Here is a 13,415-nt window from a genome sequence, read left to right on the forward strand (position 1 = left end):
GGGTTGCAACTTGTCTTCTTGAAATCTGATTTCCAAATCAGGTCTGGATCTCTCTGAGTTTCTTCTCCCTGCTCTCTTTCCTCTCTCAAAGAGTGATGTCATGTTTCCAACTCTTCTTTCAGCAAAGGGACAATTACAGACTCCAAACACAGCTGATGAATAAATGTGTGGGTTTTTCTAGCATGGACTGTCTTGTGAGGGAGAGAGGAGAAGTATCTGTAATCAACATATCGCGAATTAGACCTTGCTCCCCAGTCAGCCTCATGTGTCTGTCTCATACTGCTCCATGTGCTTATGGGCAGCAGGAAACAGGAGGGAGAATGTAAACAAAACATCTGATTAACTCACTCTTCCTTTCTTTCTGACTGTAACAGAATCAGCATGCAAATGCCACCCCATGTTTTTATTTTTTTGCATTGACAGTGTAGCTACACAAAAAATATTATGGTCTTCTGCTGCCAAATGCAACGGAATGAATTATTCTGAAGCACTCTGAAGCCTGTCTTTGTCACAGTCTCCTATTTCAGTCCCTGTCATGCACTGTGCCTATCATTCATTATAGTTGATGGGTTGAGGGCAGAAAGGTGTCTCTCGCCTTGTTCTCTGGAGAGCTTAGTCTTGTCTGTCTCACCTTCAATCACTGCTAATAGCTCTGCTGGAACAAATTCAGGAAGGGGCTGTGAGAAGATGATGAAAATATTTCACAGGGCAGTTTATATTTTAATAGCTAGTTTAAAAAATGAATTTGCTGGAGCAGACCAAACTGAAGATTGCTTTAGGGAGATTTTTCTTACAAGCATTTTAATTAATTTTTTAATTGTTATTAATCTTTAAGCCCTTCGCATTCTTGTTACATTTTTCCTGTGAATTGCCATGAAGGATTGGGTTGTACTTTGATTGACCAATGACCATTTATCTTATGAATTCATTAGGACGAGTTACTGTTCAGCAAACATTGTGTTGGAGGAGAGAACAAAACAGCACTGCAGCTTTAGGATTGTGTTTTTGTAGGATGCTTTTACGAATTTTCAATTGCTGCCTCTACCTTGCTTTTTAAGCACATTGTGTCTGTGTTTGTGCCAGTTCTCCTGTCACTGTTCTGATGTCCTGCAAAGGTCATAGTGGAGGAGTGTGACAGAGCTCACCATTTTGGCAGGAGCTCTGTGGCACACAAGTGAGGGTGGAATTGGTGGACTCTTCTTAAGGTTTTTAGATTGTGTTTACTATTGTTTTCTTGCAGGACTTTCTGACCTCTCTGTTCCACTAGAATGTCTATCTGAGAAGACAGAACTAAAATTCTACTCCAAGAATTTAAGAAATACCATAGTATGTAAATATTCCTAATTATTTCTGTGAGTATTTTTCAAACAACTGTAGTTAATTGCATGAGGTAAGAGATATATTTAGGTATTCTTAGGAAAGGTTTATGTTTCAGTCAGCTGTACAAATAAGTATCAAGTGATCAAGTATCAATAAAAGGAGACACCTCTTGACATCAGTAGTTTGAATTACTATTTGCTTTTATGTTGCTCTCATTTCTGTTAGCATGCTGGATACAAGCTTTCGGATAACAAGAAGGGGTTATAACCCATTGCTGGAACAAAGGCAGACATCTCTGTTGATATTAGTATAACCTGTGATTTAATTTGATTTTGCATCTATATCCCATAATTTTTTCACAAATAGTAAATTGTGATTGTGCAAAAACTGGATCAGAAGGATGGTATTAAAACCCTGGAGTGAGACTGAGAAACAGGCTCCATACCTGGCTCTACTGCAGGCTGTCTTCGGCAAGGTGGGCAAATCATCCTGCATGGCTCTTGCAAGATATGTCCTCTAGAATAGATGTCCTTTGGGACACCAAACACACTGAAGACTCATTCCTCCTGTCCCTCTCTGTTCATAGTCTCAACCCGAGATGCCTATGGCTCAGTATCATTGTCTTCTCAATATCAGGAGGCACAATGAAAATAAAATATGAATCTGTGAATTATTTCCAGAGTGGTATGAAGAAATTAAATCTGATTTGAAGAAACTAAAGGTACTAAAGGTGATTTTTCAGATGACATCAGTGACTAAAGTAACACTCTCATTATTTGCTATGATTTTTTACAACCTAATTGCTCTGACACAAAATAAACACTGTATGATGAAGGCTTTTAAAATTCACTGATTGAAGTGCTACCTTTTCACACTTTATTATTTTCCCCTGAGATTACAAGATTAGGATTTGTTTGAGAAGAAAATAGGGCATTTTGGTGCTAGACTTGATGAAATCATTGTCTGCAACTGTCAAGACAAAAATGACTTGAAGACAGATCATCTTGTTATATGAGACTTGCTTCAGCAGTCTGGAGCGTACAACCAATTTAGTTATGTCAAGGCATTAAACCACCTTTTCAGTCAAGACCAGGTATGAAGTAGTAAATTAAGTTTGTTTTACCAGATTTTAATGATGACTATTTTTAATTAGTTGCAGGAACATGCAGTCAAGTAATTACGTTAAACGTTGTAGTTGAGGAGTTCAGAGATTAAAATATTAATTTCATGACTAATGGAAGTGCTAACTGAACCTTTGTCCCCTATGTCACTAATTTTCAAGGGTCTATGAATGTTGCAGTCCTTTTGCTGGCCTGTCTCTGTCAGCTGTGCTGCAGGGACACACCCAGTGAGCTCTGGCTGCCCGTGGGCTTTTGGGTCCTGGAGCTGCAGCAGCCCAAAGCAATGCCCTGACACACAAACGGTGTGGGCAGGGGCTCCTCAGCAGCCTCTCTGCAGCCCTGGTGCTGTGCTGTGCTGTGCTGCTTGCTGGTGCAGATGGAACAGAGCTCCTGCCACATGTGACGGGTGGCTTGGCTTGCTACAAGTGAGGCAGGTTACTGTGGTTTCACCCTCATGTGGTGTACACTGTCCTGGTGCCGTTTTTTATGCTTCCTTTGGGGTACTCACAAATGAAGGTAAAAAGGAAGGATGCAGAATGAAATCTCCCTGTCTTATATGAAACTCAAGAACCCCAGTATAAAGACTGGATTATTAAAAAATATGCAGATTAATTATCCTCCTTTTTGGGCCTTTTGGATAGTAGAAAATATAGCAAAATTATTTGGGAATTTATTTTTATTTTGACTTCAAAAAATGCCAATCTCTGAATAGCTCTTAAGTCTTAAAGAAACCATGAAATTATGAGACAGATCTTCTAAATAATTGCTGTTTAACACAGTGTAAAATACAATTCTTTCCTTACTTATGTTGTCTGAGTAAAACCCCATCTCTGTTACATCCAGCTGACACAGAAAACAAGGCTACTCTTTGATTAGCACAGTAAAATGTGGATTCTGCCTGTATGAGTAATGGAAGGGGTGCCTGACTCTATGTTTATCTAGACTTAGCAGTCATTAAATTGTTTTATTTTGTCATGTGAACTTATCTAAGAGAATTTCATTCACAGTGAGATAGGCAGAGGTTACAATCTCTGGAAAGCACCAGACCATCACTTCTAGCATCTTCCACCCCACACCCCACATTTCTAATCTCACTAATGGTATTGTGACCATTCCAGCTCTTGTGGAGCTCACAGCTGGAAGACTGCAGAAATTAATATTTCAGGTATGGGCAATGCTCCTTCTATTCTGATTCCATTGGAAGGGACTCAAAATGAGTTATTCTTTTCCTTTTCCATTAAGCATTCCTCTGCTTAGTAGCATAAATGTAATTAAGATTGTCGGCCTCATGACTCTTTTTAATGGAATTAGATCTCGTGACTCACTCGGGCATTATCTGAAGAACGTCTCCCTATACAAAATGACTCAATCACTAAGATTGCTGTCTGGCAGCATGCCAAGATATTAGGACCCAAAGAGCTAGCACTTAATCTGATTCAGGGACATCTTTAATATTTTTCGAACATACATGCAAGCGTATTCCAAATATCTTTCCCTCCAAAAAAGAAGTTAAGAATTTATTTCAGGCACAGTCTTTACTCTGAGATGTCTTACAACATTATCGATCCTTTTAAAGTAATTGAATTTAATTCTGAAACATTTAGCAAAATTTCAGATGAAAAAATAGCGCATATAAATCAGGACAAAGTTCAGGGCCATGAGGAGGTCACCGAGCACTGAAGGCTGCGACTACTGGCACTTTCATTTGTTTAGCCATTTTTCCTTTTTTTACTCTCTTGATCTCAAGATTGAATAAAAGAATTGGGTCAGACGAAATATCCCATTATTAAATTGCCACCATTATATTTATTCAAAAATGATCAGGAAAATGTGATGGGGAGCAGCATACTTTCTTGGTCAATGTCAAGTTGAACCTGAGTCAGCAGTGCCCTGGCAGCCAGGAGGGCCAAGCGTGTCCTGGGGGGCATCAGGCACAGCATCGCCAGCCGGGCAAGGGAGGGGATTGTCCCACTCTGCTCTGCACTGGGGCAGCCTCACCTCGAGTGCTGGGGGCAGCTTTGGGTGCCACAATACAAAAAAGATATTGAACTATTAGAGAGCATCCAAAGGAGGGAATAAAGATGGTGAAGGGCCTTGAGGAGAAGCCATATGATGACCAGCTGAGGTCACTTGGTCTGTTCAGCCTGGAGAAGAGAAGACTGAGGGGAGACCTCACCGCAGTCTTCAATATCCTCATGAGGGAAAGTGCAGGGGAAAGACACTGATATCTTCTCTGTGGTCACCATTAATGGGACCCAAGGAAAAGGCATGAAGCTGAGTCAGGGGAGGTTTAGGTTGGATATCAGGAAAAATTTCTTCACCAGACAGTGTTTGGGCACTGGAACAGGCTCCCCAGGGAAGTAGTCACAGCACCAGCCTGACAAGAGTTCAAGAAGCATTTGAACAATGCTCCCAGACAAATGGTGTGACTTCTGGCCCTGCCCAGGAGTTGGACTCAAGGATCGTTGGGGGTCCCTTCCAACTCAGAATATTCTAGGATTCTATGATTCTTGTAGTATCTCTTTCACATTCTGAGCATAGGTAGTAGTGGGACTTCTTGGTCTGAAGCGTGTTTGTATTTAAAATCTCGCTGTGGATTAATCTTCCCTGAACTGGTTCAACCATTATTGCTCCCACTTTAATCTTCTTTGGCACTCAAAATACATTTATGTACTGTGCCAAACTCTAACCTGTTTAAATCTTGTCTTCCAGTGAAATGAGAAGAAATATGCTATAACCATATTCTTAAAATCAGTCATTTATATCTGAGACAATACTTGCATGACAAAAGGCCTAATTTTCAAGCATGATGATTTGTTACCAAAAGCCAATGGAGTAAAGAGGAAGTGCAGGTTCTATCTGTACCTCTGCAGAGGTGTTGGATACGACTTTATCCAGTTGCTGGTATCTGGACTTAGATATGCTGGTCAAGATTTTAGTGTGTTCTTCTTATTCGAATTATTGCCCCAATTTATTGTTTCTCTGTTCGTTGCCAGAATGATATTTTCTCCTTGTAAAAGGAAGAGGGAATAATTATTAAATTAACATGATGAATCATTATCAAAATAGTTTCTATCAAGTATAATATTTCTCATGCTGATAAACAGTGAGCAATGTCATTCTTTATATTTGTTCTAGCCTGACAGAGGCCAACTCATCTTCATTTATGGTAAGCTGCTAGATGCCATATGGTGTTAATGTCAGAATGCGCTACTTTCAGTCATCTAAAATGAAGTTGTGTGACACCACACAGAACTTTGTGAAACCTCAGTGGATATACAGGAATCTAATAATACCTATTCAGTGATTGTGCAAGATCCTTTTAATTGCTGAAAGAGTTTTCCCACATGCTGGTGCTGAACCTATACCACCGTCTAAAAAAATATTAAAACATTGACAAAACTTTCTGGAAGAGAAGTTTTTCTGAGGGTTTAATGTAAGCAGCAACTGCATGCATACAACTATAATATGTCAGTTCAAAAACCCACTGTCTGCTGCCTATTACATCTCTACTAGGATGTGTGATTGCTGCTCCAACAGACACTCACCTACAGACCCACCTGAAACATGACACTCTGCCAACCACTGTAAGTGTTAAGCCTATGCTTATCCACTGCTGAGATAGAATTGACATGGCAAGTTGTTTTGTACTTCAAGTAAATGCCAACAGATTTAAAAATAGTAATAATTTTTTAATTCTGTCTTAGCAATAAGGTCTGATCTGTTGTTCAAGTCAGTGAGTGAAAAATCTGTCCTTTCTGAAATAGACAGGCACTTTCCCATGGACCTCAGTGGGGCCAGGCTACAATATGTGGCTTGTAGAATTAGTTGCTTGTAGATAAGGCCCATAATATTTAAAATGTTTCAGAAAAAAATGGTGGCATTGTTATTTCTGATTTATAAAGCAGAAGATTAGAGCCACCAAGGTGAAAGACTGATAATTCCCACACTCTTAGCCATGAGCTTTTCTGGCTCTGTAGGTGGAGAATCATGGGCATGGTTGTTCAAAACAATGTGTGAAGCAATACACAAGTATAAAATATTTGGAAACTTCACTGCTTGGCCCCAAAAATGCAAGAGACAGTTATCTAACACAGGGTCATTTGTTTCTTTACTTCATGACTTTACAAAATGCTTTGGATACCTGTGGATAAACAGTCTAATTAGTGAAAACTTTTGATTGCTTTGAATGCTCCAGCCATCTGAACACACTGAGTGAGTGGTTAAATGATTACTGATGCATTTACCCACAAATGCCTTTGCCCACAAGCTATGGTTAATTTAGTTTTCACCCCCTATTTTGACTTAAATCCTTTCTTTGCAGTGCTCATAATAACTGTTAACATGAATGCTTCTTAATTTTCTGAACCAGTGGGGTTGTCATAAGGAAAGCAGAATCTTGGTTAAGCAAAAGGCAGCTGTGCATGTGATAAGGGATCTTTCCATACACTTTTGACAATTTTTTCTATATTGTTCCTTACCAAAGGGGTGGAAGACGTGAAAGGTCCAAGTCCTACTATTGGAATGCTGGACCCCCAAGTTAAGATTCTTCTCTTGGGCCAGTCTTGGTGTAGCAAAGCTTCCTATGAACTGTGCTGAGGGATAGTGCTGAGTGCTCCATCTGTCCTCCTTTACTCTCTGCTGCCAGTAAAGCAATACAAAAGAAATATTGTGTGCTTTCAGGTAAGTGGAAGAGATATATTAGGGAAAAAAAAAAAAGAAACAAAGAAAGAAAAAAACGGAAATTTATCTTTCAATTATGAGGACTTTTTAGAGATATGGAAGAGAAAATAAATTTCCCTCACTGTAACGTCCTCTCACAGTCCAATTTTTGCCTTCCTGAAATATCTATGAATATTACTTTCTTTCTTCTTCTTCTTCTTCTTCTTCTTCTGTGCAGCATGTAGTCTTCACTTGGAGAAATTAGTCTGGTGTATCTTCAAAAGCTGAACTTATCTGAACAACGTCCATCAATCTGACAGATACACTGCTTTATTAAATTACTTAAAGACACTGGAAAAGCCCATAACTATGAATCTTAATCTTAAGGATCTCAATTCTAACTTGTACAATGTCTTCCACTAGATTAGCACAGGGAAAAGATAAAATGAAAAGCTGACACTGTGTACAACTAGACAGTGCACAGCAAAGCCCAAAATCAATAAAAGCAGCAGAAAGTCTGCTGCTCTCCTTTAGACATTTACTCGTGGAGTGAAGGCATTTTTATCATCAAATTACCTGGATTACAGAACCGACTTTATTTTATATGGGATTTTCCCTTTCAAAGAGGAATAATTTTATTGTGGAAACTGTGGTTTTCTTCTTTTTCTTAGCAGAAAAAAGACACAGCACATTTGTAAATATAATAATAAATTCTTGTGATGCATTTTGAACCTTCCTAAGAGAAATTCCATGGATGGAGAAAGGGAATACATGGTTTTCAGGTACTGGTGAGCCAGAAAACAACTCCTCCCATGTAGGAATTTCAAGACCTCTTTGTCATTAGGGCATTCAAAAATGGTATTCTGTGTAGTGACTGAAAGCTTGAAATGTCATTGTATTATTTTTTTCCTTATATCCAGTTAGGTCTTCCTCTGTTTCAATTTGTGATTACTGTCATTTGTTCTCCTACATTCCCTCATTAATGAGCCTCACTCTGTCTCTCATCTTCTCTTAACTATAGGAAAATTGCTATTAGGTTCCCCCCAGGACTTCTTTTCTCCAGACAAGAAAGTCACAAGGGTGTATTTGAGACATAATACACATTTGTGACTCAAGTCCAACGCCAAATTGTTTGTTTTATTGCCATGCTTATAAAAAGACATCAGTGAAAATTAAGTGTCATTTTATGAAATAAAGTGCCAGCATGGAACATGGAAAGTCAAAGCAGCATTAATGCATTTAAAAAAACCCCTGAAAACTCCACTTCTTTATGTAAATATGTTCTGGGCAACAACTTGATAAGCAATGGTAAACTGAGGCTTAAATGCACCTTAAAACTACCAAGTCTTTAGTAAAAATTATGGCTTTTTAAAGTAACAGTAATCTTATTCTTTCCACATCTGCACACAGAACTCCAGCCTAAACCAGAAATCAAACATTACTAAATTTATATTCCCTTGAAGAGGGAATTTGCTTTTTCAGTGACGGCCTTTGCAAGGAAGGCACTTTAATAGTGACTGCCCCTGCTATGGCAGTTAGTGTGTGCAGGACATGTCCAGGCTCATCAGCTGGTGTTCCTTTGTACTCTATTTAGATGTACAGCTTTTTCTTTATCTTTTCACTACCCAAGGAAACTCTGACTCCTGTAAATGGAAAGAAACAAACTTCTTCTGTAGAGAAGACTCCTTTCCAAACTAGGTGTGTGTTTGTTTTCCTTGGGGCAGAGTTAATTTTCTTCATAGTAGGTACAAAGGGGCTGTGTTTTAGATTCCTGCTGGAAACAGTGTTGATAACAGAAAGCATGTTTTAGCTATGGCTGAGCAGGGTTTCACAATGTCAAGGCCTTTTCTGCCTCTCACCCCACCAGTGCAGGGGCTGGGGGTGCACAAGGAGTTGGTAGGAGACACTGGAAGGGAGCTGGCCCCAAGTGACCAGAGGGACATTCCATACCATATGATGTTGTGCTCAGCATATAAAGCTGTGGGAAGAAGAAGGAAGGGTAGAACATTTGGAATAATGGTGTTTGCTTCCCAAGTCACTGTTGCATGTGATGGAGCCAGGCTTTCCTGGAGATGGCTGAACACCTGCCTGCTCATGGGAAGTGGTGGTTAAATTCCTTGTTCTGCTTTGCTGACATGTGCAGCTTTTGCTTTCCCTGTTCTCAACTCATGTTGTATCTCAACTCATGATTTTTCCCTCTTTTACCTTCTGATTCTTTCACACAACCCACTGTGGGGCTGGGGGCTGACCTGCTGTCTGGGCTTAAACAGCAAATAACAAAAGTATGTGTGGTAAGCCACCATTGCCTTGTGCCTCTCTTGTTAATTAAAGCATAAGGAGCTCAGGACAACTCATGTAGACGTACATAGTTAAGGTTTAGATGAAATAAATCATCTATCTTACATTTAAGAAGAAACAGGCAGATGTTTACCTTATGCAGTTCTAGTTCAAATCTACAGGCTTAATTTTTACAACTCCTATGGAGGAAAAGAGATTGGGCCTTCCAAAGAAAGTACCACATGGAATGCTTAGGACAATAAGGGTTACAGCATGTGCATGTAACTTCTATGTTCCTCACCTGATTCCTCATTAAATGTCCAGACCAGAAGAGTGTTGACACTGTATGGATATCCTTCTGTAGAACAAGATAATTCTTCTAAGTTATGTTCCACAATAGATGGAGTAATTCAACTCTTTACTACTGTGAAAGATTTAATGGCTTCTTATATACTGTCTCCTACTAGCAGGAAAAAGAGGTTTTATCTCATTTTCTTATCAGGACATTGCATCTTTCATTAGTGTTGGTGAGGAGCTGCATTAGTTCAGGAACAAAATGCTTTTGTGATGAAAAATAGGCATCTGGGTTTTAGGTGGAGTAGTAGAAAAAATTGGGTTGGTAGGCACTTGTGGAAGTCAGTTAGTCCAACCTCTTGCTGAGCACTGCTCACCTCAGAAAAGCCTGAGGAGATGTCTTTAAGAAGAGATGAATCCTGAGCTTCTGCTTTTTTCCGCTGGCTATGAGAGGAGAGCAGCTCAGATATTGATATTGATGCTGGTGGTACTGAGGTGCAGGGTAGAAAACTGGAACAGTTTCTTAGCCCCTGCTAGAGAGAGCATTTCATTTTTATCATATCAGGCTCTTGTGGAATTAGGTCACACTGTCCATAATGCTGTCTTCAGATTACTTGAAAAGTCCCTTGTCACTTCTTTAGCCAGGATGTGAAGCATAAGAAGTAAGTTCAATTGCTTGTGTTGAATATGTTGTGTATGTATAGCCTGGTATGGATGGTGCCTTGAAAGCATACATCATATCAGCAGCTGGTTGGAAAGTAATACAAACTGCTTAGGCTGAACTTAAAAGCTGTGTGCTAAATGGGTCTATAGTTATTAGTGGTATGACAATTCCTATGTTTGCACCATGAGAAATAAAGAAACTTAGCAGGTTCAAGTTACCTTGTACTGAATTGCCTTTTTGTAAAAAAATTCCCAGCCACCTGTGTGTTTTCTGCCCCTATACACTTACATGTATATTAATATTGTTTGGTGAAAGGCTTCCATAGATACGCAGGCATTATGCTTTTGGTACTAATTTTTTTCTAATTTGCAAGTCAGTATGAATTTCCTTTCTCCATTTTTGACATGAAGACAGTGACTCAAAGTCACATGCAGGTTCAGAAGATGAGCCATGTACTTGGATACTCTTGTAGTGCAGAAGCTGTTATGGAACTTGTTTTTTGGTAAATTGCATTAGAGAATAAGCTTTATTTATTTGATTACATTGCCATTGTAGGGCAATTTAGAGTATTAAACTGAGGCTGCACAGAAATGTGAGAAGTCTATTTAGGGCTCTCAAAGTTTGATTCTTTTGATAAGAGAGTATCTTGTGCCAAATGAACATTGGAGTTGCCTTCTGATTACTTTCAAATGTACTCTGTAATTTCATTATGTCAACCTTGAATGCAGAGTTGTATCAGTTCCTTACAGGCTGACTCATCTCTGCTACACTCTGCTACTCCATAAAGGGTCAAATCTCCACTTCTTATTTATCCCCTACACAGAATTCCCATGGGCATCTAAACCACATATGGTTTTGAGACACAAGACTTTTTGGGCAATACCTTTATGAAGTATTCAATGGCCAAATTAAAAGATGCAATGTCTTTAAGTTCATTGTTGTGTATTGACCTCTGCATACAGCCTGGAGGGCAATGCTATTTTGGAAGACTCCCTTTCCATTTCCCAGAGTGAGAAGAGGGTACAGATGATGTTTCAGGCAGTCTGCAATACTCTTGTCTGGCTGCAAAGTATATGACCTTGCTGGTGCACTGAGCACAATGACTGTAGAACGTTTCTGAGCACAGGATAAGGCATTTAAGCATTTCTCTTATGTCTGTGAGCCATGACTTAATCGTGAGTCATACCTTGTAGTTTTGTATAGACTGAAGAAAGGTGCTGTTGTGCCTGCAATTTATAAATAAATCTCCAGTTTGCATCTAAATTATGCAGTAATGTACTATAAAGTTTGAGCAAAAGTAACTTTCTTCCTGCCTTTTTTTTTCTCAATTAAATTGGAAACATACTGTAAGAAATGTTTAGACATTAAATAGAAATAGAAGGGGAAGAGTGGCTCCAGAGTTGTAATCCATTACCTGTATATAAATCAATCTGAAGTAATTATATAGCACATCTTAGACAAAGAGGATGTAACAGGCAGATGACCATCTATCATCTTTATGCTGCAAGGGAAGGGTCACAGTCTAAAAAGGATATCTCTTTGAGAAGATTTGATAAGTCAGTCACAGCACTGACCACTTCATCTGCTTGACTATGGCTAGAGCTGGGGTCATCACCCTCTTTTCCACCTACATGGGAGTTTAACTGAGACTTAACACTTCCTGCACCTTGTTACTAGTACCAAAGGATGTCACACACAGGGAACCTGTGAGACCATGTGATGTCCAGAGCTCTCACAGTGCCCCTAGAGCAGTCAGTGACTTCTTCAGGGGTTTCCACCTTTCGGTAGGAATGGAGTGATAGTCAGTGCTTGAACACTCAAATCAATGCCACTGTCTCTCTTTGTACCCAGCAGTCTATACCTGCTCGTATGATGATCTGCCCCAGTTCCTTAGGAAGGGCCAGGGTTACCTCCTTTGCCGTGGAAGCCAGAGGGTTGATACTTGCTTGCAAAGAGCTGCCTTAGTGGTATGTTATTATGAGGCAGCTCATCTCTGCTGGAGCTTGTGTTTGTTGCTGCTTTACTTGATAGTTTTTTGAGCTTGGATGAGACAAATCACACTGGGGAGTGGCTATCAGTTTGCATTAGGAAAAAAGTAAACAATGTACTTGGCTTTTCTAATTGTTCTAGACAGTTTTTTTTTAAAGACTGTGCTGTTTTTAATATGCCACCCTCTGGTCATTTTTCTGCTTTCAGAGAGAAAATTTCAGAGAAAGAATCTCATCCATCTTGTCCTGAATCTGCCAGAATGCTGCAGACAGCTATGCTACCTGATGTTTACAGGAGAAGATTGAACCATTGATTTTTCACATGAAACTCCCCATTGCCCTGAACAAATTCTAGTGAGGTACAGCTGATGGCATAACTGCTGCCCTTACAGATGAACAGGACCTGGTTCATCCGCTATTCTGTTTTGTTTTACAATCTCCGATTAAAGCATTTCTCTGTTAGTATGCATTTCGTTCTTTAACTTGCTTTCAAACTGTTTGTAGTAAAACAGTTGACAGAAGAGTGTCTCAACTATATATTATGCAACAAATGTGTTACTGCTATTCTCATCTATGACAGAATAATAAATGAAAAAATTACTTAATGAATTTTTTTTTCTGTGCCAGTTCAAACCTCTGACACTTGCAATTTCTATAATGCCTTTGAGAAAGAAACCCAGACTGGAAACTGAGTTGCTTCAGAGTGAGATTGTAAACAGCTACTCCCACATGTCTGTGCAAAAATGGTTCTTAATCACTGGTGATTTCTCAAAGTTGAGCAAGGGACATGAGGTTGGCTGACTGAATCCTATGCTTGATATACAAATGGAGTTCCCACCATTCCTGCTCTGATTTGTAAAAAAACATTATCTCCAGGAGAGATGGAGGAATGTGTGCCAAGGGTGAAGCTATGTGCTTTATGTTTAGAACAGATAGTGATCCTAGCAACTCAACTGTATTCCAGATGATAAATTATATCTCCTGCTCTGTAGGGCAATGAGTAGATTTAACCATCTTTCTCACACACAACGTGGCAATTCTCTAGCACTTCTGGGCACACGTGTGAGAGCAACATAAGGCCACTGAGGA

General features: G+C 39.4%; 1 long non-coding RNA gene across 1 annotated transcript in view; it reads left to right on the forward strand.

The window, feature by feature from the left end:
- Window positions 1-12,791, forward strand: part of LOC121669948 — a 55,237-nt gene extending 42,446 nt beyond the window's left edge. Inside the window, exon 2 of the long non-coding RNA XR_006017966.1 lies at window positions 12,535-12,791. This is a non-coding gene — a long non-coding RNA (uncharacterized LOC121669948). The remainder of the gene's footprint in view (window positions 1-12,534) is intronic.
- Window positions 12,792-13,415: the final 624 nt, after the last annotated feature.

The sequence above is a fragment of the Corvus kubaryi genome, unplaced genomic scaffold, assembly GCF_017639235.1.
Source record: "Corvus kubaryi isolate FWS band 111438036 unplaced genomic scaffold, C.kubaryi_AGA036_p1.0 133, whole genome shotgun sequence".
In the NCBI taxonomy this organism is placed as follows: domain Eukaryota; kingdom Metazoa; phylum Chordata; class Aves; order Passeriformes; family Corvidae; genus Corvus; species Corvus kubaryi.